The sequence below is a fragment of the Oryx dammah genome, unplaced genomic scaffold, assembly GCF_014754425.2.
Source record: "Oryx dammah isolate SB20612 unplaced genomic scaffold, SCBI_Odam_1.1 HiC_scaffold_28, whole genome shotgun sequence".
Classification (NCBI taxonomy): domain Eukaryota; kingdom Metazoa; phylum Chordata; class Mammalia; order Artiodactyla; family Bovidae; genus Oryx; species Oryx dammah.
In genome coordinates this window covers 57238681-57265987 of record NW_024070212.1, presented here as the reverse complement: position 1 = coordinate 57265987, position 27307 = coordinate 57238681, and the positions used below count along the sequence as shown (strand labels likewise).

At 43.6% G+C, this 27307-nt stretch overlaps 1 protein-coding gene across 1 annotated transcript in view; it reads right to left on the bottom strand.

The window, feature by feature from the left end:
• Positions 1-27090, bottom strand: part of LPAR3 (lysophosphatidic acid receptor 3) — an 84103-nt gene extending 57013 nt beyond the window's left edge. Inside the window, exon 1 of the mRNA XM_040232430.1 lies at positions 26996-27090. The gene's annotated coding sequence lies outside the window, so the exon portion shown is untranslated. The remainder of the gene's footprint in view (positions 1-26995) is intronic.
• Between the last annotated feature and the right edge of the window lie 217 nt (positions 27091-27307).

Genomic DNA, 27307 nt, shown 5'->3' with positions numbered 1-27307 from the left:
GGCTCAAACGAAGCGGATGCATCCGTGCTTGTTGGGAAGACCAGGTGTTTTGCCTCGGAGTGATCCGGCCATTGCTGTGAAGGGTCCAATCAATGGAGAATGGAGTTGAAGACCAGGAAATCTATCTTCTGGAGAGAATGACCAGGGCTCTCTCTCAAGAAACGAGGCTACAATATTTTTTCTGGAAAACTGGATACCTGGTAGACACGTGCACTGAGCAGTCCACTGGTGGGAACGAAGTGGCTCTAACAGTGAAAAGTTAGTGGAAATCCCCAGCTTTTAAGGCTCTCATAAATTCTAAAGGCTCTTGTAAAGCTCAATATCACATCCAGAATCAGGATAAGGGGATCAAATATCAGTCTAAAGTAGTACAAAATAGAGATTTATTGTAGACAGTCTTCATTTTAATTTATAATAGTACAATGAAATTTTTACTGAATTAGATATATGTGTCTCTGCCATAAATAATGAAAGGTAAAATATCATGATATATGTTTCAGATAAACAAATGGGAATGATCTCAAAATACAAATGGGTCTAAGTGCCTTTTACTAATGACAAAACAAAAACTATTCTCTTTGGAAGATATTCACCAACCACTAACTGCCAATATCAGACAACTTCATAAAACAGGTCAATATATCTACATTATATCATGATAATTTTCCCAAATTAAAACTACATGTCTATATGATAATTTTCACAATATTCCAGTACGAATATACCACAATTTACTTAACTAATCCCTAACTGTTGGATATTTAAGTTGTTTCTAATATTTCACTTTGACAAGAAAGACTACATTCTTATGCATTAATCTTTACACACTTGGCCAATTATTTCCTTAGGATTAATCCATAGATTTTAGTTGATGAAGTAGCAAATATAAATTTATTTAAAGGTTTCTTGTATATGTTGTCGAACTGCCCTCGAGACAGATATTTCTAATCCCACCAGCAGCAGATGAGAGTTGAATGGAAGATACTAATCTAGTAAAATTCAATTTTATAATCCAAAGAGAAAATGTAGGTTTCAACAGTACTGAAAAAATCCAAAAACCACATAAGAAATTTTAATGATTATGTGTCTTTTTAGTATGCAATTGCTACACGTCCTTCTACTAATGAAAAATATTTCATGTATTTTATTTTGCTATATGTTCTAGATAAAGAAACACTGTTCTGATTTAAAAATTATATTTATTGCTGTTTAGTTGCTAAGTCATGTCTGACTTTTTTGTGACCCCATGGATTGTAGCCCACCAGGTTTCTCTTGTCCATTGGATTTCCCAGGCAAGAATACTGGAGCGGGTTGCCATTTCCTTCTCCAGGGGATCTTCCCAACTCACAGATCGAACCTGAGTCTCTTGCATTGGCAAGTGGATTCTTTACCACTGAACCTCTTGGGAAGTTATAAAATTATATTATCTTTAACTCATCAGTTTATCAAGATTAATGTCAGAAAGACGTAGGAATTAACATACTAGCAGAAAGCTAAATTTTCCTAATTTCCTTTAAAAGGGGTTTTTAACATTTATTGTGGTTCATAAACTTGGTTGAATTCGTAATTACATCATGCCCTAAAACCTCAATGATTCTTAAAAAACTTTAAAAATCTTCAAATTCAACTTTCCCTCATCAAACCGAAATGGCACATTCTTCAACATATTTTAGCAAAAGTTGTCCTAAGAATGAGAAGTAGTTTTGTCTTACAAAGTTGAAAACCACAGGAAAACCATGATTAACCAGAACTCCCACCACAGTTTCCTACGTCCCAGGCTCTAATTCTACTTTTGGGAGAAGTAGACAATGAGAATATTAAAAAGTTAATATAGGGAATTCGTGAAAAAGATTCCACAGGATGGAATATTACGCACCCATTGAAAATCATGTTTACTATGAGGCTGTATTAATATGAAGAAAAGCATATGCTATTGTTTTAATTAAAATAAAGTATATGTATATATACATATATATGTAAGTACACATATATTTATATATATATATATACACACACATATAAACACACACAAATATGTGTGTGTGTGTGCATCTTGACTACTTTTAAAAGACAGAAAAAAGAAGAGGGGAAAAAACTCAAAGTGTAAATAGTTAACAAAGAATGGTAGAATTGTGGGGTTTTATTTTTTCTTTCCAGTTTTTTCTACAGTCTACATTTTTTGTAATAAATAAATAGACTCTTAAATGCTGGTTTACAAATTCTGTCTTTGGAAACTATGACACTGAAAAATCAAATTTAATCCTCAAAGGAAAAACCTCAAGGATTCACTTATGTTCATTATTATTACTCTTATCAGCATAGCACACTTTAGAGTTTTCCAATGATAATGAAAATAAAATGATTTTCTACTTAAAACTTCATGAAACAACAAAACCTTATAATGCTGACAACTGGCCAAATCAAGAGGTCCCATCAAGAGGCCAAATCAAGAGGTTCTCTAACTCTCTTATAAAACATTCCCAACATAATCACCCCAAAGTCCCAAAAATGAATAATGGAAGTTTGTGAATTAGTACTTCTGAAATTTTTTTCCTTTGCCATAAGCTGTCAAGCTTGTTGACAGTCCCCAATATATATTAACAACAGATCACCATATTCTCTTAGCTGGAAATTACCAAAAATTTAGTGAGCTTATAACAAATGATCGACTTATTTCTTGACCTCTCTCAAACCTCAAAATATGATTCTATTATAAATTCTAAACATCCCCTCCTCAGAGATACCCCCTCTAACCAATCCAAAGTAACCCTCAGTTCCCGCTATCAGATAGCCTTGCTTTCTCTACCAGTTACGACATACTTTTTGTGCGTGTTTTGACTTTATTATCCATCCCCCTCTGCTAGACCTCTCTGCTCCATGAGACCAGGGACCTTGCCTTTTATGCTCACATCTATAGCATTAGCATGTGTGGAGGGGACAAATGAATCCCCATTTAACACTATCTCTTCCCCACTAAAAGGAAGAGGTTCAGTTAAATGCCTTTGATGACTTACACATCACCCACTAACTATGCCAACTGGAGAATTTCACTGATTAACTACCGGTTCTTGGGTTAGTTACTTAATATCTTGACTTTACTATTACTATTTTTAATTGCTATATTTGAGTGATTACTCTGTGCCTGATGCTGGACTAAGCATTTTATGTAGGTTTTCTCATTTAATCATACCCACAGTGATGCAGATACTATTATATGATCTATTGTGTGGGTGAGGAAACTGAAGTATCCTCGCCTAAGGTCACACAGCTAGTAAGAGGAAGACCTTGTCTTCTCCTGAGGCAGCTGTGCTCCCAGGCTTGCAAGCTTCTCCACAACACTACATTTTCTCTCCACAGACAAATGAAATACCAGACAGATGAAGAACTATAGTCATACTTACAATAACCATGGAATTACCAAAATAGAATGATCCCATCAAATCACGTTCAAAGACTGTCTTGTGCTATACGCATATTAAAAAAAAAATGGGACAGCCTAAATACCCTTTAGATTTTTTATTTTGTTTTTAAAGCCCCGAGAAATATAGGAAAAGGCATTTTTTTTCCTGAAAATACGCTTTCAAATTTCATAGAAAGCAGGCCACACAATACAATTTAAAGACTAATGTTGTTCAACTTGAATTCCACCAAATCTCAAGCTGGGCTTTCTTTTTCTTTCTTTCTTTCTTCTTCTTCTTCTTTTTTTTTTCTATACTAAAGGTTTAGAGGGTTTGAATAGTTTTGACCCAGAAACAAAAGATGTTAAACTCTGGAGGTATTACCACAACTTTAAACTTCAGTAATTTAAGACTTCAGAAAATGATGGTTTAGAAAGTCTATATGTGGAATCCAAATGAAAACTTCAGGAGCAAAGCTTTCATTTAGACTCTCCCAAACTTGAGTCTCTAAAACACTGTCCAGCCAGCCCATAATGTGGAAACAATTATGAAAATTAAAACATGTGAAAACCACTCAAGCAGCTTATTTCAAACTACATCTTGGGAGACAAGTTGCTGCTGGCCTTTTAGTTGGCTTTCAACACCACTTTCTTTTTCCCCTTAGGATGAAACAGCATACCTCCAAAACAGGATCTGTTGGTGCTGTGCACATTTTCGTTTCCTGTGGTCCACAAGTGTAGAACTCTCCTGTCCTCTCTGGAAACCCCAGCCAGATGGGAGCTGGAGATCAGGTTAGCTGGTACACTAACAACCAGAAAAGAGACCACTCCTGCCAATCAACCACATTTGTGCACTGAATTCTTCTTACTAATTCATGTTAATAGCAAAATTGGGATAGCATGGGATATTTTAACTCCATACATGATTCCTGAGGTTCATTTCAGCCATGAATTTCAAGGCCCTTAAACTGCTCCCCCTCTGCTCAGAAGCCTCTTCCCCTAGATATTCTCAGGGCTCACTCTGCCACCTCATTCCTGCCCAAACATCACTTCATCAGAGAGTCCCTTCCGTGCCACTTTGTAAAAGAGCACCTCTCCAAACTCCCACCTGACCCCTTGCCAACTGCCTGTCACCCTGTCCCTTGCTTTATTATTCTTTACAGCATTTCTCACCACCCGACACTGTCTACCTGGGGTTATGGTATGTCTCCCCATGTGCTTAGGAAGCTGGGGCCTTTGTGCTATTGCGGCATATCCCCAGCATGTGGAACAATGCCCAGCACACAGTAGGCACTCAGTAGACACTAGTTCAATGCAGAATTAAATGAAGTACACATGTGCCCACATGCACCCTGCCTGTTTAACCAAACTGAGCATTATTACTTTCCACTGCTGCTTCTGCTGCTGCATACTCTCTAAGTAGGGTCTCAGAACTCTTTCACTTTCCTCTGTAGACTTCCCTCCCAGCTCTGCTAGCTGAGAGGTATGAGGAGTGGTGTTTGCCACCTTGGAACAGAAACTTCACCAGAGCAGACAAATCAGGGTGGTCTGAAGGGTAGTCCCATGGTAGAGACCTCTCCCCAGTCTGTATGGACATCAGAAATTAAGACTCCTCTTTGCACACAACTTCCAAAGAAAAGGGGGACTCAATGGCCAAAGGTAGGCCAATTGAGCAACAAAGTAAAGTAGGATTGGACTATCACCCAATGTATTTTAAAAAATCTATTAGTCATACTGATGGAAATAAGACTGAAAAATACAATAAATGAAAAAGAAGAGATGACTCTCTCATGCAGAAGAATTCCAAATAAATTATGTACATGTTCAAAGGAGGGGAACATCTCTCCCAGTCCTTACATGTGGACAGTGCATGGTGACTTCTTCCCGAAGAGGAGAGCATGACAGGGTGTGGGCCTCTTTTCAGTGCAGAACCTTGACAAACATGACTTCGGCCAGGTAATCAAGGTCAGCATCAACGGTAACCAGTCACACTGCTAGCCTGTAACCTTGATCAGATACATTAAGAATGACACTTTACTCTGTAATCTTCTTTCCCCAAACCATGCTGCTGCTGCTTACTCAGTCATGTCCACTCTACGACCCCATGGGCTGTAGCCTGCCGGGCTCCTCTGTCCATGGGGATTCTCCAGGCCAGAATACTGGAATGAGTTGCCATGCCTTTCTCCAGGGGATTTTTCCAACCCAGGGTTCGAACCCAGGTCTCCCGCGTTGCAGGCAGATTCTTTACCATCTAAGCCACCAGGGAAGCCCAAGCCCAAGAATACTGGAGTGGGTAGCCTACCCCTTCTCCGGGTGATCTTCCCGACCCAGGAATTGAACCAGGGACTCCTGCCTTGCAGGCATATTCTTTAACAGCTGAGCTACCAAGGAACCCCCGCAAAACCCATAATCCCAGCCTGATCTGAGAAAAACCTCAGATAAATTCCAATAGGAGAACATTCTCAAAAATCATCAAAATCATCAAAAACAAAGAAAATCTGAGAAACTGTTCCAGCTAAAAGGAACCTAAGGAGACATGACATCTAAATATAATGTGTATCTTAGATCCTTTAACCGAAAAGGAATATTATGTAAAAAGTGAGAATATTTGAATATTATATTTATTATTATATAACACATACAATTATAATATAAACATTATATTTATATATTTATAAATATATTTACATATTATATATAATAATTATATGCAATTATTATAATTATATAATATTATTAATATCTGAGAATAACTAACTAAATATTTAGTTAATAATAATGTTTCCATATCAGCTCATTAAGTGTAACAAATGCACCGTATTAATGGGAGGTGTTAGTAATAGGAGTAGGGGTATAACATGGGAACTCTCTATACTATCTGGTCAATTTTTCTGTAAATATGAAACTGTCCTATAACCAAATAATATTTAAAATAGATTTTAAAAAGAGAGGGGAGAGGATGTCAGCTCTGCTATACTGCAGCAATTTCAAAATAAATAAAGCCTGCAGGTTTTATAAGCAGTAATTTTACTCTTTGCTGTAGCAAAATAACACAGAGGAGCAGCCATCTATTGGAGATTCAACTTAAACAGATACCGTCCATGACAGAAGACTGGGATCCTCGATATTCTCAGGTAAAGCTCATACATTTATATCAGGGCTCCCCGCTAAGTGTAGGGCTACTACAAATCTGCGACCCTCTCTGAATACACTAGACCAGTTCTCTTAAGCAAGTTAAACTCAATTCTGTTGAAAAGTTTCATTACTCTGTTTAAGAGCAAATGGTAAACTCAGGTACATAAAGTTATTCTGATCTCGACCCCTGTTCTCCACATAGCATCCAGGTCCGGCGGTACACCGAGAGACGCTACTGGTAGTGGTGTTCCCCAAGCAGCAGACACACAGGAGGAGCAGGCACAACCGGGTGCGCTTGGGAAATGAGAAACTTCCGTGCCTCGAGCCATCTTCAGCTTCGAGTGGTGACACACAGGGGAAATGGCAGAGAGAACTCAGCAGAATAAACAGATTACTGTGTCAGAGCTCATTTCTAAGCCCTGTGGGTAGGGAGGACCGCCTGTTGCATGTCAGCTGATTCGATCACTGCTTTCTCTCTCCATCAGGTGGGTGGATTTATGAACACGCAGGCTGTAAACACACAGCTTCTACCCAGGGACTTGTTTAATAAACAACTAGAGTCAAACGTATTGTTCCCCAGATGTCACTGATGACTGACTGAGGACTGTCTTAAACCTCTTGGTTAAACAGGAAAGCGAACTTGAAAACATACCGAACTAAACCAAATAAAAGAGGTGAGACATGGATTTTACGTGATCAGCAAATTCTCTGACTCAGCTTATCCTCATGTAATATAAATCTTTAACTGTGTTTACTCTGTCAATTGTATACAATTTTAATCTCTAATTCATTAGGCTGGACAGATGACATACATTTTGGCCGTCCTAAAAGTAAAGATGCTAATCAGAATGCTTAAAATGAATAATATTTACATATAATATAACTCCATATGTTCTATTATGTAGCAAATGATCCTTAGATCATCATGTAATCACATGTTTGAAGGAGGAGAGAATGCCAAAATTTTAAATGTGGACATTCATCCCTGAAAGAGATATTTTTTTGTACAAAGAACTTTGTCACTCTGTGAAGATATATTTTGAGAAGTTCCTACTTACAGCCAATGACTTCTCAGAAGAAGAAAATCAGATTTCTTTTCCTTGTAAAATTCACAACAGAGAAAATTTTGGTCTAAATTGCTTGTCTTAATGTAACCACATACTGCATTCATTCCTTGGCTCGATCCATTTCGTGACTAAATCTGCCTCTGGTACTGAGAAGGATGTTCAAGAATCTCCTATTCTACATGGTGTGTTCCAAATAGTCCCCCGCTGTTCCCGGTAACAAGTGAATAGTGACCTGCAGTGACCCCTCCTTGCTTCTGGAAAGCATGCCCGCCCAGGTTAGTGCCTGTTTGAATCCTGAAATTTGATATAGAAAGGAAAATCACACTTTCAAAGCATGTGGCTACAGAGGGAGACGGTTGTTTTAATGAAAGCTTCAGAAGCTCTAAAGGAGAGCACCGCTGTCTGGTCACTAAAGCAGGAGTCTCACAGCCATCCCCATTCCATCCCCCTCTACCACCCTATGCGTGCAGAGAAGCAAAACAGCACACCTGTATGAAGGTAATCAGGTCACAGAAGTGCATACAAAAGACAGGAGAACACTGTGCCTGATTTCAACCATCCGCCCATCCAGCTCCCTCTCCGACCCTCTCCACTTGCTCTTTTCCCTGTTGGGACCTCATCAACTGGCTTCCTTGCCCTCCAGCTCCTACCCTGAGAGGTACAGTGAAAGACGAAGAGGAGGGGGTGGGGCAGAGCTGAGACACTGACTTCCCCTGCTCACTCCCTGGCATATTGCTCTGAGTTGGCTGGGTTAGTACCTGGCAGGCAGCCTCTCGTTACTGGCAGCCTCCCCTTCCCCCTCTCCTTGGCTTTCAGCTTGAGGGGTGTTAACAGCTCCTTGCTGTTTCCAGCTCTGGGTCATTGCACCATCTCTTGATTTCCATGAACTCTGCCCTCCCCCAGTTACCACGTGATCAACCCCCTCCTCCAGATACCAAATTAACTCTCACGGAGTGAAACAGATATCATCTTCAAGTACATTATAATACAACAGTGTTATTTGAAAGATGTTAATATGCTATCAGTTATAGGTTTTCTTAACTCTTTTAGTATGATCAAGCACACATACTATCTCCTAGCTATAAATGTAGCAACTCTCAGAGAAGGAAAGAGGAATAAACAGTATTCTCAAAGGTATGGGCCAGTATTACAATTCTTTAGATGTTCCCTATGTCCCCTTAGACATGCCAGAACCCTAGCAAATTTCCCTACACACACTAAGTGATTCAATCGATGAGTGATTTGCCCACAGTTAGGGGTTATATGCAGGCTTCACTAGTGGTTCAGTGGTAAAGAATCTGCCTGCCAATGCAGGAGATACGGGTTCAATCCCAGGGTCAGGAATATCCCCTGCAGTAGGCGATGGCAACCCACTCCAGTATTCTTGCGTGGGAAATCCCATGGACAGAAGAGCCTGGCAGACTACAGTCCATGGGGTTGGGAACAGTCAGACACGACTGAGCACAGATGCATCTGCATCAGGGGTTATATACAAGAAAGATGACTGCACAAGAGACCCTGCATGCTGGAGTCTACCTCCTGGATGTCCTGCAGTGTACTCCAGCATCAGCTGTGCTCCAGCATCAGCTCTGAGTTCCTGGTCTTGTATACCATGGAAATAAATTACATGGGTTGAGGTGTTCATTTGGGCCTCAGGTTAGCCAGGTCTGAAACTACAAGTGGAGAGAAAGAAGCAGCAGACTTTTCCTTAAGGTGCTGTGAAGAGGGCGGGGCGGAGAGGGGCAGGGTAATGACAACCTGAGCCAAGGGGCATTGCCACCCGATTTGAGGCCAGGCAGACATTGCCACAGGGCTGCCTTTTGGTGGCACCGCTGATCCACCCTCCACAGTGGCATTTCCAGTGGCAGGGCCAGCCACGGGGGCTGCTGGATGAGTGCTGCTCTCCCAGAAGCTCTGAAGGCTGGTGGAGATGCTAAAATGCTGTAGATACTATAATGGTGGTGATGCTATAACAGCAGATGATTTTTAGGCCCTGCGGACATGAACCAGACTTAGTCCCTAAGTAGACAAAGAGGTGGGGGCCTAAGGCACTGAGGGAGAGGGAGGGGCTCAGGAATCAGCTCATCTCCATTCCAACAACAGTCTCATCTTATTCCAGCATTCCTCACCTCTACTCTTCCAAAATGGCTACCAAACACATGAAAAGATGCTCAACATCACTCATTATCAGAGAAATACAAATCAAAACCACAATGAGGTACCATTTCACGCCAGTCAGAATGGCTGCGATCCAAAAATCTACAAGGAATAAATGCTGGAGAGGGTGTGGAGAAAAGGAAACCCTTTTACACTGTTGGTGGGAATGCAAACTAGTACAGCCACTATGGAGAACAGTGTGGAGATTCCTTAAAAAACTGGAAATAGAATTGACTTATGACCCAGCAATCCCACTGCTGGGCATACACACAGAGAAAACCAGAATTGAAAGAGACACGTGTACCCCAATGTTCATCGCAGCACTGTTTATAATAGCCAGGACATGGAAACAACCTAGATGTCCATCAGCAGATGAATGGATAAGAAAGCTGTGGTACATATACACAATGGAGTATTACTCAGCCATTAAAAAGAATACATTTGAATCAGTTCTAATGAGGTGGACGAAACTGGAGCCTATTATACAGAGTGAAGTAAGCCAGAAAGAAAAACACCAATACAGTATACTGACACATATATATGGAATTTAGAAAGATGGTAACGATAACCCTGTATGCGAGACAGCAAAAGAGACACAGATGTATAGAACAGTCTTTTGGACTCTGTGGGAGAGGGAGAGGGTGGGATGATTTGTGAGAATGGCATTGAAACATGTATAATATCATATATGAAATTAATCACCAGTCCAGGTTTGATGCATGATACAGGATGCTTGGGGCTGGTGCACTGGGATGACCCAGAGGGATGGTACAGGGAGGGTGGTGGGAGGGGGGGTTCAGGATGGGGAACACGTGTATACCCGTGGCGGATACATGTTGATGTATGGCAAAACCAATACAATATTGTAAAGTAATTAGCCTCCAATTAAAATAAATAAATTTAAATTTTAAAAAAATGAATACAAACACACTTGGGGGAGATCAGAGGCAGTCCTTAACTCTGGAACCTATACACATGTATATCCCTGGAACTTTCAGACATATACACATTCATTCTCCTAAGGTGACTCTTTATTACTAAAGTCAGATTCTTTTAGCCACTGGAGGGAACTCGCCTGTTACTGCACTGTAGAAGCAGCCTCTGTCTCAGTATCAGCCTGTACCACCAGACTGCAAGCTTCTGAAAGGCCACCAGTTTCTTACTTACATTTGTGCACCTGATGCCCAATGGACATGGGCATCACAGGCATGTCCCTAGGCATGGACAACACGTGCCTAGTTCATGTGCTGGTTAGTTTTAGTTTGCTGGTTGGGGGTAGAGGAGGCAAGAACTTGATCACACTTTATGGAATGATGCCTGGGTGATACAGAAGTAGAAAGAAAGTATAGGCTATTCTTTCAAGAAATTCGGCTATGAAATACTTGGTACCTCTCCTATGGCATTCAACACACCGTATTAAATATTTATTTGTCTTCACCTCACTTCCAAACCTGTTGGGCAGAGCTGGTATCCTTCTGTCTCCCTGTTCTCTGAAGCACAAACACAGAAACTTGTTTGTAATTAGCACGTAATAAAAAATATGCTCAATTTTACTGAATAATTCAATGACAAATCCTTTATTTCCAGTCTCTCTTTTTCTTCGGTTTCACTGTGGATATGGACAGAGAGTTACTCTCTTTTTGAAACTCCCCTCCCAAGCCTCTGTGACTCTACTCTTTCCTGGTTCTCTTTCCACTGTCCTCAGTACTTCTGTCATGCTTTCTTCCATCAGCCTTGGAGTGTACATATTCCTAGACTTGGCTCTCAGGTCTCTCTTCTTTTCCCTTTAAACTTTCTTGCACCAGAGCTATAATTGCTTAAGTTATTTCCTCTATATGGTGACTCTAGAAGTAGCTCAAGCCCTGGCACTGCTCATATCCTCTCTCTCTCATGCTAAGCTCCCAAACTGCCTCCAAGATAAACAAGAAAGTCACCATGAGGGTAGCATCTGTGCAGGATGGAAGGAAACCTCCTTCAGTTCAGCTGTTGGAATAGGAACAAAGTTTGAGGCTTAAGCACCAGGTTTTAACACAGAGGCTAAAGCAAGGGTGGTCTTGGGTTTTACTGGTTGTTTGTAGCATAGCATTTGCAAGCTGGCAGAGAGGTTTGGGATTGGAGAGACTTCTCCCAGCTCACACTGGCCAGGATCTTTTGTCTTCCCTCTTCCAGGGCTTTGCTTGGATTCAGGAGAGACTGTTAGAACCCCTTTCCCAGTGGTCCACCAATCCTGATTACTGTAGCATCTCAGGCAATCAGATCCACCTCTGCCCCAGCACTTTGAATACAGCCTTGTGGATTCTAACGCCAAATCTGTATATCTCATTTCTGGATTTCCTCCTGAGAATGGTTCTTGGCCCCTTCTTGAGCAAACTTTCCCCTTGTTAACCTCACCACACTACCAGCCTGTGGCCCTCGGGCTGCATAAAAGGACCAGCAGAACCGCAGACTCCAAGAGGCCCTGTTCTGGGCGACAGGACATTGAGCTCAGGACAGTTCTTCCAACTCACTTGCCCATGACTGTCTGCTGCCGTGTGACTTCTCTCATAATGATTTGTTTCGTCATTCTTGGCTTTATGGTCTATGGCACAGACTGTTAGATCATGTCTTCCTTTTCCTACAGAGTAATACACTCCATTTCCCAGCCTCCTTACAGCCAGGGTGGTCGTGTGGCTAACTCCTTGCTAATGGACTGTGAGCATTAATGAAGAGCACAGCTCCCGGGTTAGCCCTGGAACAGCCCGACACTTTCATGCTCTTTAACCTTCCCGCATGCTGGAGCTCAGAGAGGCCTGTGATCCGGCACTCAACATTCAGACCAAGGCAGAGCCCTAGAAGCACAACTCAAAGTCATCTGGGGACAACTTTCCATTAACAAACAGATAAAAATACAGAAATTATGAATAAACACCTAGAAATGTCTGTCACAATTTGACATTGTTATGAAATATAAATGCATGATCTGTGGAGTCCAAACCAAAATACTGGTCTTCAGCATACTGGATGTTAAGAAATCTATCTTTAAACAAAGGGAGTTTGAGAAACGTTCCCTGGTAGATGGTAGAGAAACAAAATAAAAGGAACCCTTCAAATCCAAACCACTCACCTCAGGATTATTAACAAGAGAGAGAAAAAAACACTTCTGTCATCTTCAAATAACTGTATTTGGGGGCCTCTCTGCCAAAGAAGCCTGCAGCTCTAGGTGCAAGCGTTGGAAGGAAACATACTATGAGCAAGCATTGGCTGCTCCTCACAGTTTTTAGTGTGTGTGTGCGTGCTCACTTAGTCACGTGTGACTCTTTGTGACCCTATGGCCTGCAGACCACCAGCATCCTCTGTCCATGGGATTATCCTGGCAAGAATACTGGAGTGGATTGACATGCCCTTCTCCAGGGGATCTTCCTGACCCAGGGATCCAACCAGCATCTCCTGCATCGGCAGGCAGATTCTTCACCCCTGAGTCACCTGGGAAGCCCTCGCTTTTAGAAAGGCATTCCCAGAAAGAGATGAGCTCAGGCAAGGATCATTTGTAAGAAAAAGTGGAGAAAAATGGGCAGTACCTAGAAGTTGGAGGCCTTGGAGGATCAGAAAAGTTAACTGCTTCTACAACTGCAAAGACTAGAAAATAGTATCGTTGCTCATAGCCCTTCTCAAAGGCCTCTCAGTAAAACATGGCGTTGGAACAAAGAAGTCAGGCTGATAGGAAAGATCAGAGTAAGTGTGCACCCTCCTGCCCAAGTCCGTGTTTTAAAGGAAGTCAGAAAGAGACCACTAAGGAGAGGAAGAGAGAGATGGGCCCAGACAGAAGCTGGGAAATAAGGAATGTAAAGAACTTGGTCCAGAACAGAACTTGGATATGGTAACTGGTGTATGGAACTGACCAGAAGCAAACAGATCAGAAGACTGTAAACTTTTTAAGGAACCATACTGCTATGGAAGCTACAGCGTGGCATGAGCTCACACTTTCCAACATCCATTTCAGATATGGCCACAGAGGGTATTGGACAAGGAAGAACTTCCCAGGCGACAGTCAAAGTCAAGGCTGCTAGGAAGACTCTCCCAGAGAGCAGAAGCAGGGACTGAGGCAGGGAAACCTTAACAATCCCTGCCCAGCGGTGGTTCATCATTTTTACACACCTGTGGCTGCTAGGTGTCTTCCACTTTTCAGAATGGGAGTTTTATTTTGTTGTGGTCTGCTTGTTTCTATTCCTGCATTGTATAATGAATGTTTGTCGGTCAGAATAAGCAATGAAATGGACATTTTACCATGAGTATTTAAAACAGGGTTTGGAGAAGGGAAGGCCAGACCTGTGGAGTTCTGGTCATCTAAATCCTTTCGAGGAAAGTATGGCAGGCTGTGACACACAGGAGGCTGGGGAGCAGGGAGAAAGCAGCACAGGCTGTGGCGGCGGCTGGCCCTTGGTCAGATACAGGCTCATCGCTATCAGCAACACCTCTAATCTGGCACATCACTGATCTGGCCAGAGCCCTTTCCTTCCTCTCTAGAAGTAACTACAGCACAATAACTACAACAACTATATAGACTGTTGAAAGGATAATGAAAGCAATGTTTATAAAGCGCCTAGCAAGATGCTTAGCACATAGGGTGTATTCAATAAATGGTAGATAATACTTCCTAAGAAAGTCCATTAACTCAAAATTTTCCCCCAAATTCAATGGAATATACAACTGGCATTCTGGAATCACTGTACACGCTCTAACACTTCAATTTAACAAGGACCAATAACAAAGGCATCCTATACCTACACTAAGCTAACTACAGTCCAGGAAAGACTCTTCCCCTGCCTGAAAGTATGGGCCCAGCACTGCTGTGATGAGGCCAAGGGCACTGCCACTTCCCTCTGCTGCTGCTTGAAACAAAGCAGGGAAGCAGGAAGGGGCAGGTAGAAGGGGGTGAGGAAGCAGAGGAGAGGCAACATGGTGTGGGGGAAGAACACAAGTTTTGGGTTCTGGGTTCAAGTACTAATAGTAAAGCAGGTGAGCAGAGTGGTTAAAGAGCAAGGCCCCGACAATGAACATCATACTCAACAGTGAGAAACTAAAAGTTCTTCCTTTAAGATCAGGAGGGACAAGGCAAAGATACTCATTCTGGCCACTTCTGTTCAATAAAGTATCTCAGTTCTTGCCAGAATCAAACAAGATGACGACATAAAAGGTATTCACATCAGAAAGGAAGGTATAAACTTATATGTCTGCAGATGACATGATCTCATATGTAGAAAACCCTAAAGATCCCACACACATTTAAAAAAAAGCCTGTTAGAACTAATGGATAGATTCAGTAAAGTTGCAGGACACAAAATCTACATACAAAAATCAGCTGCATTTCCAAACAAACAACAAACAAACTGAAAATGAAATTAAGAAAACAGTCTGATTCACAATAGCACTATAATGAATAAAATACTTAAGAATTAATATAACCAAGGAAGCAAAATATTTGTATATTCAAAACCATAAAACAGTGGTGGAAGAACCTGAAGAAGACATAAGTAAATGGAAAGACATGCTGTGCTCATGGATTAGAACTTAATATTGTTAAGATATTATGGCACAAAGTGAAGAACTACAGAGTCTCTTGATGAAAGTGAAAGAGGAGAGTGAAAAAGCTGGCTTAAAACTCAACATTCAGAAAACTAAGATCATGGCATCTGGTCCCATCACTTCATGGCAAATAGATGGCGAAAAGATGGAAACAGTGAGAGACTTTACTTTCTTGGGCTCCAAAATCACTGCAGATAGTGACTGCAGCCATGAAATTAAAAGACGCTTGCTCACTGGAAGAAAAGCTATGGCCAACCTAGACAGCATATTAAAAAGCAGAGACATTACTTTGCCAACAAAAGTCTGTCTAGTCAAAAATATGGTTTTTGCAGTAGTCATGTATGGATGTGAGAGTTGGACTATAAAGAAAGCTGAGTGCTGAAGAACTGATACTTTTGAACTGTGGTGTTGGAGAAGACTCTTGAGAGTCCCTTGGACTACAAGGAGATCCAACCAGTCCATCCTAAAAGAAATCAGTCCTGAATACTCATTGGTAGGACTGATGCCGAAGCTGAAGCTCCAATACTTTGGCCACCTGATGCAAAGAGCCAACTCATCGGAAAAGACTGATGCTGGGAAAGATTGAAGGCAGGAGGAGAAGGGGTCACAGAGGATGAGATGATTGGATGGCATCACCAACTCAATGGACATGAGTTTGAATAAATTCCAGGAGTTGTGATGGACAGGGAGGCGTGGCATGCTAAGGTCCATGGGATCAGAAAGAGTTGGACACAACTGAGCAACTGAACTGAACTTAAATGAACTGATTGTTAAGATGCCTACACAACAAATTTAGAGCAATTGCTATCAAAATCTCAGTGGTACTTTTTTTTTTTTACAGAAATAGAAAAAACTCTTACAATTCATGTGAAAACACAAAGGATTCCAAATAGCCAATACAATCTTGAGAAAGAACAAATACGGAATCCTCATATTTTCTGGTTTCAAAACATACTACAAAGCAATACAAAGTTACAGTGATCAGAAAAACTATGACATAAAGACAGACATATAGACAAATGGAGGCTTCACTGGTGGCTCAGATGGTAAAAAATTTGCCTGCAATGTGGGGGACCTGGGTTTGATCCCTGGGTCAGGAAGATCCCCTAGAGAAAGCAATGGCTATCTGCTGCAGTAATCTTGCCTGGAGAATTCCATGCAGAGAGGATCCTGGTATGCTACAGTCCATGGGGTCACAAAGTCGGACACGACTGAGTGACTGACACACATAGACAAATGGAACAGAATAGAGAGCCTAGGGATAAATTCATGTATATAGGATCAACTGATCTTTGGCAAGGGTGTCAAGAATATGCAATGGAGAAAAGACAGTCTCTTCAACAAATGGTGCTGGGGAAACTGGATATCACAAGACCAAAAAGAGCATGGCCTCTGGTGATAACTGGCCTGAACGTAAAGCCTTGCTTTTGTTGTTGTTGTTTAGTTGCTCAGCTGTATCAGACTCTTTGTGACCCCATGGACTATAGCCTGACAGTCTCCTCTGTCTATGGGATTTCCCAGGTAGGAACACTGGAGTGGGTTGCCATTTGCTTCCAGGGGATCTTTCTGACCCAGGGATCCAACCTGTGTCTCCTGCACTGGTGGGCAGATTCTTTACCACTGAGCCAACAGGTAAACCCAAAGCCTTGCTTACCAGGTTTAACCTCTCTGTGCCCTAATTTTGTCATCTATAAAATGGGGATAACAACAGTACGCTCTCCCTAAGACTACTGGGAGATTTAATGAGGCATTCAGAATAGTTTCTGACACAGAGGCTGTATTGTTATTGTCAGTGGGGCCTGAGGACAGTTGGGCTTCCCAGGTGGCACTAGACCGTGGTTTCCACCCCTGAGTCAGGAAGATCCCCTGCAGAAGGAATGGCAACCCACTCCAGTATTCTTGCCTGGGAAATCCCATGGACAGAGGAGCCTAGTGGGCTGCAGTCCATGGGATCACAGAGAGGTGGATACAACTGAGCACGCACACATGAGGACAGTTACTTATCCTCTTTGAGCCTCAATTTTCTCTGTTATGAAAGTGAGACAAGACTAACTTGTCAGGTTATCGGGTTATTGGGACAAAGTGAATGAAACAGCCAGTGTAAAGTTCTCAACCCACTTCCAGGTCCAGAGGAGTCAGACAAGTCCAGTAAAGCAACAGGGCAAGTCTGTTCCCAACAGGTGGGGAACGGGGGATCCCAAGAGAGACTACCAGGGAGGGAAGATCAAAGGAGGAAATCCCTCCCTCAGGCTGGGTGGGTCACTGGCACTACAACCTCAAGACGTCTCCCCTCTACCACCCTGTCCAGGGTCACTAACTGGTGTTTCCCACTACCAGCTGGAAACACGCAGCTCCAGAGAAAAAGTACAAATGGAGTTTAGCCAGCTGGGTGTTTAATCTTCACCTGATAAAATTAAACCCAATCTTTAATCTTCTAATAATTTTACTACACTTCCTCTACCACTTTGGATCTTGGAGTAACCCATCAAAATATATTCATTAAAAGACCAGTGAGCAGCTTTCAAGGTAGTTCATGTCTCTTTTCCCACTGAGCCCATGGTGAGATGAGCAGTATAGCTTTCTCCCTCTCACAGAGGAGAAAAGCAAAACTAGGAGACACTGATTCACTGACCAGCTCTCATCCTTTGAGTCCAGGGCTCTTTTCATCACACTGACCACTGGAGCCTCTTTTTTTCAGTAGTTAATCCCCTAACCCCAGGAGAAATAAAATATGCAGATTTGTTCTCCATAATGACATTAATGCCTTCTGCAAACATTTAGTGATTCTAGAGTAATATAATATGATTGTGGTAAATGTCAATAAAAATTTGTAAATGTATCTCTATTTGGAATTTTTGACAAGAGTTTATGGGGAAAATCCATTATCAAATGAAAATTAGTGGCTAAAACTCTAAATACAAGATAGAAAATAGCAACGATTAGTTAGTTTGCCTGCTTCAGAGAAAACTCAGGAGAGCAAGCAACCCAGTTTACTTCTAACATGTTGAATGATACAATTTAAGAAACAGTTTCTCCTAAGGAATTTTACCTTCCCCATCAACTCAACAGAGTTTACCAGCTGAACTAGGCCACAGACATCAATTATCTGACTACAGAAAAGTTAGACTAGAACTTAACTAAGAAAGGCTAGTGATGACCTAGTATCAACTCATGGAAACTTTAAAAAATGTATATACTATTTCTCTTTTTGCTTTCTATCATTCCCATCTTCTGTCTTCCTCTGCCTTTTCCTTTCTTCCCTCCCCAGAACTGATGGGCCAGCAGGTGGCTGAGAATGCAGTTATGATGAAAGGGAATCTGGGGAGTTGCAAGGAAGAATGGGCTATAGCTGGGGAACCACATAGGGAGCTGGAGGGATTGGAGGCTGATAGTAAAGCTGCACACATGCCTGAGCTAACAGGCCTGGCAGTCAAAGACAGGCAGCAGTGGGAAGAGAGGTGGATGCAGGGGAAGCAGGATGGCCTTTGTGACTGAGAGATGAGCTACTTTGAACAAATAAGTAAAAATACTGAAGGTAATGGGAGTCAAGTTTCTAACTGCCAGAGATGATATGTAGAAATATATAAACAGGTAAGACTAGAAAGATCCTTGGGTGTTGGATTGGAATTGGAGGTCTTAGTATGAACTCTGGAGAAGGCAATGGCACCCCACTCCAGCACTCTTGCCTGGAAAATCCCATGGATGGAGGAGCCTGGTGGGCTACAGTCCATGGGGTCGCTAAGAGTTGGGCACGACTGAGCGACTTCACTTTCGCTTTTCACTTTCATGCACTGGAGAAGGAAATGGCAACCCACTCCAGTGTTCTTGCCTGGAGAATCCCAGAGACAGTGAGCCCCGTCTATGGGGTCGCACAGAGTCAGACACGACTGAAGCGACTTAGCAGCAGCAGCAGCAGTATAAACTCATGATTTTATGGCCTTATGTAGATAATATATAAATGTATATGTATATATACATATATTTCCTAGTTTTGTCCTCTGAGAGATCTAAAGCAACAATACCCCAGTAACAACGGGCACACCAACCTTCCATATCTTGTTTTCTAAATACTATTCTCTACCAAAAGTGATGACTAACCAGGTCAGGGAAAGTACAAGATAAGCCTGGGCTATCTCATGATGACAGAAAACTTTAAAATGCTCAGTGAATGATAAGGATGCCAAAAGGACAAAGGAGTCAGTTCAGAGGAACTCTCAACTGGTCAAACTGAGAACAATTTGAGCATCAAAATACATAATGATAGTAAGAGATCTCAACACATTGTATTCAAAAGGAATCCATGAATACGTCCTAATATAATGAGTAAATGCATGAAGGAGAAAGAAAGTTCTTCCTTATAATAGAATGCCAACTAACAAATGTGGAAAGACTGAAGGAACTAAAGAATCACCATTTGGCAACCTTCAGAGAGGTAGCTGATTCAGGCAGAAATTGGCAGGGAAGAATAAAAAGTCATGTCTGACTGTTTGTCAACCCCACGGACTTTACAGTCCATGGAATTCTCCAAGCCAGAATACTAGAGTGGGTAGTCTTACTCTTCTCCAGGGGATCTTCCCAGTCCAGGGATTGAACCCAGGTCTCCCACATTGCAGGTAGATTCTTTACAAGCTGAGCCACAACGGAAGCCAAAGAATATTGGAGTGGGTAGCCTATCCCTTCTCCAGTGGATCTTCCTGACCCAAGGATCAAACTGGGGTCTCCTGCATTGCAGGCGGATTCTTACCAACTGAGCTATCAGGGAATCCCAATAAGGCTTTAGGTAGAGGTTTAATGAGGAACAGGCTATTAGAATAATCTCGAAACGCCTCTCCACAAACACCAATATGTTTCAAAGGGAAAAATGGTGAATTGAAGGTGGGGAGATGTGGCAGACACCAACAAAATCAGGTGATTAGGGCCAAAATTCCAGTGGTGGATAGGCTGATATTGTGTACCTTCTGATGTGATGTGCTGAGAAGAGCAGAGCATCCTGCCAAGAACATATGCTCAAGTCTGGTTGGGAAGAAATGCCCACCAGACCCAGGTTGAGAGTCATCTACTGTATGCAAGACCTGTATAACTGCAAGGGCTTTAGGAAAGGGAAAGTCTGAGGAACTATTCTAGAAAACAACATGACAAATTTAACATGAATCCCAAATCAGGCAGGAAAAAAGAGACATCTAGGGGACTCTTGATGAAATATGGGTGGGCTTTGTGGACTGGATGGTACTGTTGTAACAATGGCAACTTCCTGGTTTGGTGGTACAAGGATTATTGTTATGTGCAACTCGACTGGGTTAAGGGATGCCCAGGTAGCTGGTAAGTAAGTGTGCTGTGAGGGTGGTTCTAGAAGAGATTAGCATTTGGATCTGCTGACTGAGTAAAGAAGATGATCCTTAAGCAACATGGTTGAGTATCATCCAGTCTGCTGAGAGACTGAATACAGCAAAAAGGAGGCAGAAGAGCCACTATTCCCTGTTGTCTGAGCTGGGATAACATCTCCTCCTGTCCTCAGACATCAGAGCTTCTATTCCCAGGCCTTCAGACTCAGACTGAATTACACTACTTTGCTGGTTCTTCAGCTTGCAGATGGCAAGACTGTGTGACTTCTCACCCTCCATGACCCTAAGTCAATTCCTAAAACAAACATCCTCTTATAAATAGCTATCCCATTGGTTCCATTCTTTGGAGAACCCTGACTAATCCTAAGGCCATGCTGCTGCTGCTGCTGCTAAGTTGCTTCAGTCGTGTCCGACTGTGTGACCCCACAGATGGCAGGCCACCAGGCTCCTCCATCCCTGGGATTTTCCAGGCAAGAATACTGGAGTTGGGTGCCATTGCCTTCTCTGCCTAATGTCATGGGGATATAGAAAAAGATAATACTTATTTTCTCCTTGCCAGACCCATGTAACAGTTTAGTTCAGGGAAAGGGCTCCTATTCAAAGGATTGACCTATTAGAAATCAACCAGGGCAGGAGGCAAATTATTCAGGGATGTTCTACACCCAATGTCTTGCTTTGATCTTCAATAACTAGTTGAAGATAACAAGGGCTCTGAGCCTTAACATTGGATTCTAGCTCTCTTTGGGAAGTGAACATCTGTGATGGACTCTACTGCCCACCTTTGATTTACATGCTCTGAGTCCATCTGGGGACAGCTCAAGCCTTTCTGAAAAAGAGGGGTCTGGAGGCAGCATGACTGAAAGGGGAGACCAGGGGACTTGCCTTAAAGGTGCATTTACAAAGCAAGCACACTGCTTTTATTCAGATTGCATATTTGTTTGAAGAGCCTTTGGGCAAACTAGTGGCACTTATGGAGGAGATAAAATGCCCTCCAACCCACCTGCCAAGCCACCTTGATGATACCATATCAGGCTGCACAAGGCTGAATCAACCACGGCTAGTAGGTCCTCCAGCCAAACATCCAGGGAACAATAAAGACACAGGATAGCTGATGAGTAATTTCAGGGGCTGACTAACATCGTTAGGAAGGGGTGGGGCAGGTTGTTTTTCAGAGTGACACTCATTCTGGCCCAGACTTGGCTGTATGAATAATTCACATCTGAGGATGAGAGGCAAGGTCCACAGGAGCAGGGAAGTTCAAGACAGTAGGCAGATGGGACAAGAGGCTTAGGGGTCGGGGCCACAGAGGCCAGGCCAGGAGATGAGGAGCAATAAGGATGAAGACATCAGCCTGGGGAGGAAAGAGGGGGTACAATCCAGGAAGTGAGACTTTCCTTTCACTGGGCTTTGTTATCCTGGCTCACCAGGCAAGTCAGACAGAGAGAAACACACACCTTTCAGACTGAATTAAGTAATAAACTTCATTGTTTGGGGTAAGAGGGGGAATGCCTTGAGTCAGTTTAGTGCTTTGCAGAGTAAGCCTTGGAGATTCAAGTTACCAAGTAGGCACAGGCCAGTGAGGACGGCTTGTGCATGCGTGCTAAGTTGCATCAGTAGTGTCCAACTCTTTGCGGCCCCACGGACTGTAGCCCACCAGGTTCTTCTGTCCATGGGATTCTCCAGGCGAGAATACTGGAGTGGGTTGCCGTGCCCTCCTCCAGACAATCCTCCTGGCCCAGGGATCAACCCACATGTCTTCTGTCTCCCTCATTGGCCGGCTGGTCCTTTACCACTAGTGCTACCTGGGAAGCCCAGGGGCAGGATCAATTCAGTTCAGCTGCTCAGACATATCTGACTCTTTGCGACCCCATGAATCGCAGCACGCCAGGCCTCCCTGTCCATCACCAACTCCTGGAGTTCACTCAGACTCACGTCCATCAAGTCTGTGATGCCATCCAGCCATCTCATCCTCTGTCGTCCCCTTCTCCTCCTGCCCTCAATCTTTCCCAGCATCAGAGTCTTTTCCAATGAGTCAACTCTTCGCATGAGGTGGCCAAAGTATTGGAGTTTCCGCTTTAGAATCATTCCTTCCAAAAAAATCCCAGGGTTGATCTCCTTCAGAATGGACTGGTTGGATCTCCTTGCAGTCCAGGGGACTCTCAAGAGTCTTCTCCAACACCACAGTTCAAAAGCATCTATTCTTCAGCGCTCAGCCTTCTTCACAGTCCAACTCTCACATCCATACATGACCACTGGAAAAACCATAGCCTTGAGTAGACGGACCTTAGTCAGCAAAGTAATGTCTCTGCTTTTGAATATACTATCTAGGTTGGTCATAACTTTTCTTCCAAGGAGTAAGCGTCTTTTAATTTCATAGCTGCAATCACCATCTGCAGTGGGCACCCCAATTTAATGTCTGATGATCACCAATACCACTCTGCTCTGACTCACTGGCTGGTTAGTTAACTCTATGTTTCTATCTACTAAGAACTGAGATTAGCAGACAGCACAGGTAATTCTAAGATGGAATGAAAACTTCTTTGGACCTTTGCCCTGAGCCTTCGATCACACAATGTTAGGTAATCTTGGTCCTGAAATCTCTCTTCCTCTTATATTTCCCACAGAGCAATCTCGCAGCCTTTGGCAGGATTTCCTCCTTGAGGAGGCAGCAAGTTCACTCAGCACCCATGTGGAGATCCTCCCAGCCCTACAGCCTGTCTGCCCCATATCTGGAGGCCCTGCCTCTTTAATTCCAACATTTATGTGACCCTGCTACTGCTAAGTCACTTCAGTCATGTCCGACTCTGTGCGACCCCATAGACGGCAGCTCACCAGGCTCCCCCGTCCCAGGGATTCTCCAGGCAAGAACACTGAATTGGGTTGCCATTTCCTTCTCCAATGCATGAAAGTGAAAAGTGAAAGTGAAGTCACTCAGTCACGTCTGACCCTCAGCAACCCCATGGACTGCAGCCTACCAGGCTCCTCCATCCGTGGGATTTTCCAGGCAAGAGTACTGGAGTGGGGTGCCATTGCCTTCTCCGTTATGTGACTCTGGCTGAGCACAAAGCTTTCCTGCACACCTGATTTAACGGGACCCAACACAACCAATGCAGGTAGCCAGAAAAGGAATTATTATCCCCACTGTGCAAATGAGAAAACTGATTCAAAGATGATACACGATTTATTCAAGGTCACAAGACTTCACTCAAGTGTGGCTGGGATTAGAACTCAGACCCCTGTACACCAAACTGCCTCTCTAACGCAGCACTGTAAGGGCACAGCTCTTGGGGCTTTCACTCAGCTCTGCATCCCTTACCTCCACCTTTCCCAGCCACGGCAGGACTAGGTTCCAGGGGACTCCTCCACATACAGAAAGAATCGAGGATGAGGGACAGAGGTCAGAGAGGGGGCAGCTCAGTACCTTCAGGAGAAACGATGGACAGAAGAGTAAAAGGGCCATGGCGAGGAAGCAGGAAAATGAGTAAGAAAAGTGAGAAGAACATCTCTAAGTCACCCAGGGCTTGGGAATCTCTCTTTGCACTCTCACCAATACAATGTACATTTGCACCATGTTTACAGAAATGTCAATACTTTAGGGTTTATCTAGGAGGGAAAGGGGGCAGCCAACATTTAAGGAGTACTTCCTGTACATCAAGACCCCACTAAGTGTTTTCTCTTTTCATCTTGGGAGGTGGATATAATCTTCATTTTTACAGACAAGGAAATTAGAGAGGTGAAGCAAAGTATTCATAGTCGCAAAGCCTGGCCTGGAACAAAGGCTAGTCTGACTGCAAAGCCCAGCTCTTCTCTTTACACCACAGTAATAACGCCCTGGGCCTGGGCTCTGCCATTTAGAACCTTGCAATCAGACTTAACCACTCTGTTGGGTATAATCACAGTCCAGAAAGCATTTTGAACTAATATATACTTCACAGAGAATGGCTAATGGGTAATTTGAGTTATAGCAATTCCCATTCGAGTTACAATGATTCCCCCAGCCACAGCCCGAAGAAATCAGACGCTAGGCTTAGATTATGGTGGATTTCTGCTCCAAGATGAAAAACCTGGGGGAGAGGCAGCCAGCTTCCGGCATGGGTGCACCACTTTGAGGGTGTGTGCCGTGATTGCTAACTGGCTATGGTGCTATATGTGCAAAGTTTCCTCTGTGTCTATGTGTTTTGGAAAAATGAGAGAGGATTAGCATGTAGATTTTCAAATAGGTTATGATGAACATAAATGGAAAATTATCCCATTTTGAACTGTTTTCATTTTAGTCTTCATTTGTAGAAAACATACGTAGATCTACTCAATTAAACATCTTGTAAATCATCCAGATATGTAAATTGTTCTTTAGTCACTAAGTCCTATTCAACTCTTTGTGACCCCATGGACTGTAGCCCACCAGGCTCCTCTGTCCATAGGATTTCCCAGTGGGTTGCCATTTCCTTCTCCAGGGATTCTTCCTGACCCAGGGATCAAACCCAAGTCTCCAGTTTTGGCAGACAGACTCTACCCCTGAGCTACCAGGGAAACCTAGATATTTAACTAGACCTGACCTAATAATATAAAGAGGCTGGTAACTACTATTTATGTATTTGTAAGATTTAGAAATGTGTTACTTAGAGTTAAAGCTACAAAGTTTTGAATTCTAAAGACAAAAATAGAAAACCTGAAAAATGTGTTCAAATAATCTGGTTTTTTTAGGTACTTGGTACTTGTATGGACTTCCCAGGTAGCGCTGGTGTTAAAGAACCCATCTGCCGATGCAGGAGATGTGAGACATGGCTTTGATCCCTGGGTTGGGAGGAACCCCTGGAGAAGGGAATGGCAACCCACTCCAGTATTCTTGCCTGGAGAATTCCACGGACGGACAGAGGAACCTGGCAGGCAACAGTCAATGGAGCTGCAAAGAGTCGGATATGACTGAGCATGCGTTCACACACATGCACGCACTTGGTATTATACTAACATAACAATGATATGTTATATCCAGATGACTGAATATCACCACATGATACGTACAGTCACATGGTACAAGAGACACCTCCAGAAGCTTATCTCAAGTATAGAAACCTCACTGGCAGGGGTTGCTTGCTGGTCTTTTTTAGAACAGCCCACTTTGTTTGGACAAGCATGGAGTTAATAGAGCAGAGGTGGTGTGTTTCTAACTGTATCCTTTCTGTTCAAAAAAAGGAAAATTCTATTCACTGGATCAGAACACACAAAATTGGATGCAATTCCTCATGAGAAGTAGGGTTAGCAACCCCTGATAAGTAATTCACTGGAAAACCCAATAACTCTCCTTAGCAATACAAAAGTTTATGCACTGATGACATGCTGTGCAGTGCATGAAACAGTAACCGACTGGTGGAGAGGGATCGCCTGTAACCGGCGTTTACTTTATTCTCTGACTTACAAAAGTAGGAACCGCGAGAAGCTAAAAGAAGCTCTTAACTTCTAAAATAATATGCCAAAGCCAGGCAATACCCAGGGCAGCAAAGAAGTGAGGGGGGAGAAATGCACAGCAGTGACAGTAATAAGTAACATTTCGTGGAAAATGCCCTTTAAAAATGACCTACATGTTTTGGGGGCAGTTTTACTGATTCCCTTAATAAAACTAAACTGTTTCCAATACGCACAGTCACTCCTCAAAGTACTTGCTTGAGAAATTTCTAAGCAAGTTTAGGTAGTTGTAACTTGTTGAAGGAAAGCAATAAAGTAACACTGCTACAGAACAAAGCACTTTTGTCTGCCGATGGTGAGGGGGACCGTCAGGACCTTCACTTACTCTCAAAGCACTGCCTGTGACAGAGTTACTAGTGAATTCATAATAACCATTTCCCAAATCTTTGGATACCTCGCATGGTTCGAACTGTTCCCTAACTAACACACCGCCAGCCCGGAAGGAGTTGATGGCTGGAAAATGTTATCTCTGTGGGCTCTACGGGAGAACCTCAGTTTACCATCGAGGGCTGCAAGATCGAGTTTGGAAAAGAGGCACCTGTGCAAAGGCAGAGCGGAACCTGCGCCTGGCTCTCCGCTCCTCTGCGTCCAGCCCACCAGCTCATAGCACGGACGGACGCAGCGCGGATTCCGCATCCCGACGGCTTTTCACTCCTAGCGGGACAAAGGGAAGGCGGAAAGGGCAAGATGTGCTCCACGTCGCCCAAAGAGGTCTGTCCAAGGTACGTGGAATAGGTTTGGGGTCCGGGCTGGACGCCAGGCACCCCAAAAAGGCCGCGGGCTGGGCCCGGCAGAGATGAGCCCCGACCTCCCCACGCGGCCCGGCCGGCTGCAGCTCCGGGAACCCTCCCCGAGCTCCGCGCCCCACTCACCGCTCACGCTCGCCCGCGCCGCCGAGCCCGGGAACCGGGACCGCTGCTGCTGCCGCATGCCCTCGGGGCCGAGCGCGACGGGCGACCGGGGCCGGGCGCTAGCAGCGGCGGAGGACGCGGCGGGCGGGCGGGCGGGCGGCGGCGCGCCTCCTCTCCAGTGGCCGCTGAGACTCCCTGGGAACCCAAAGTTTGGCAGAGCGAGGGGCGGGGCCCCGGGGGCGGAGGGTCCGCGTCCCGCCCTGCTCCGCCTCTCCCGGCTCCGCTCGGCCCGACTGTTCCCACGGGAGAGCGCCCCCCACCGGCGAGGCACGG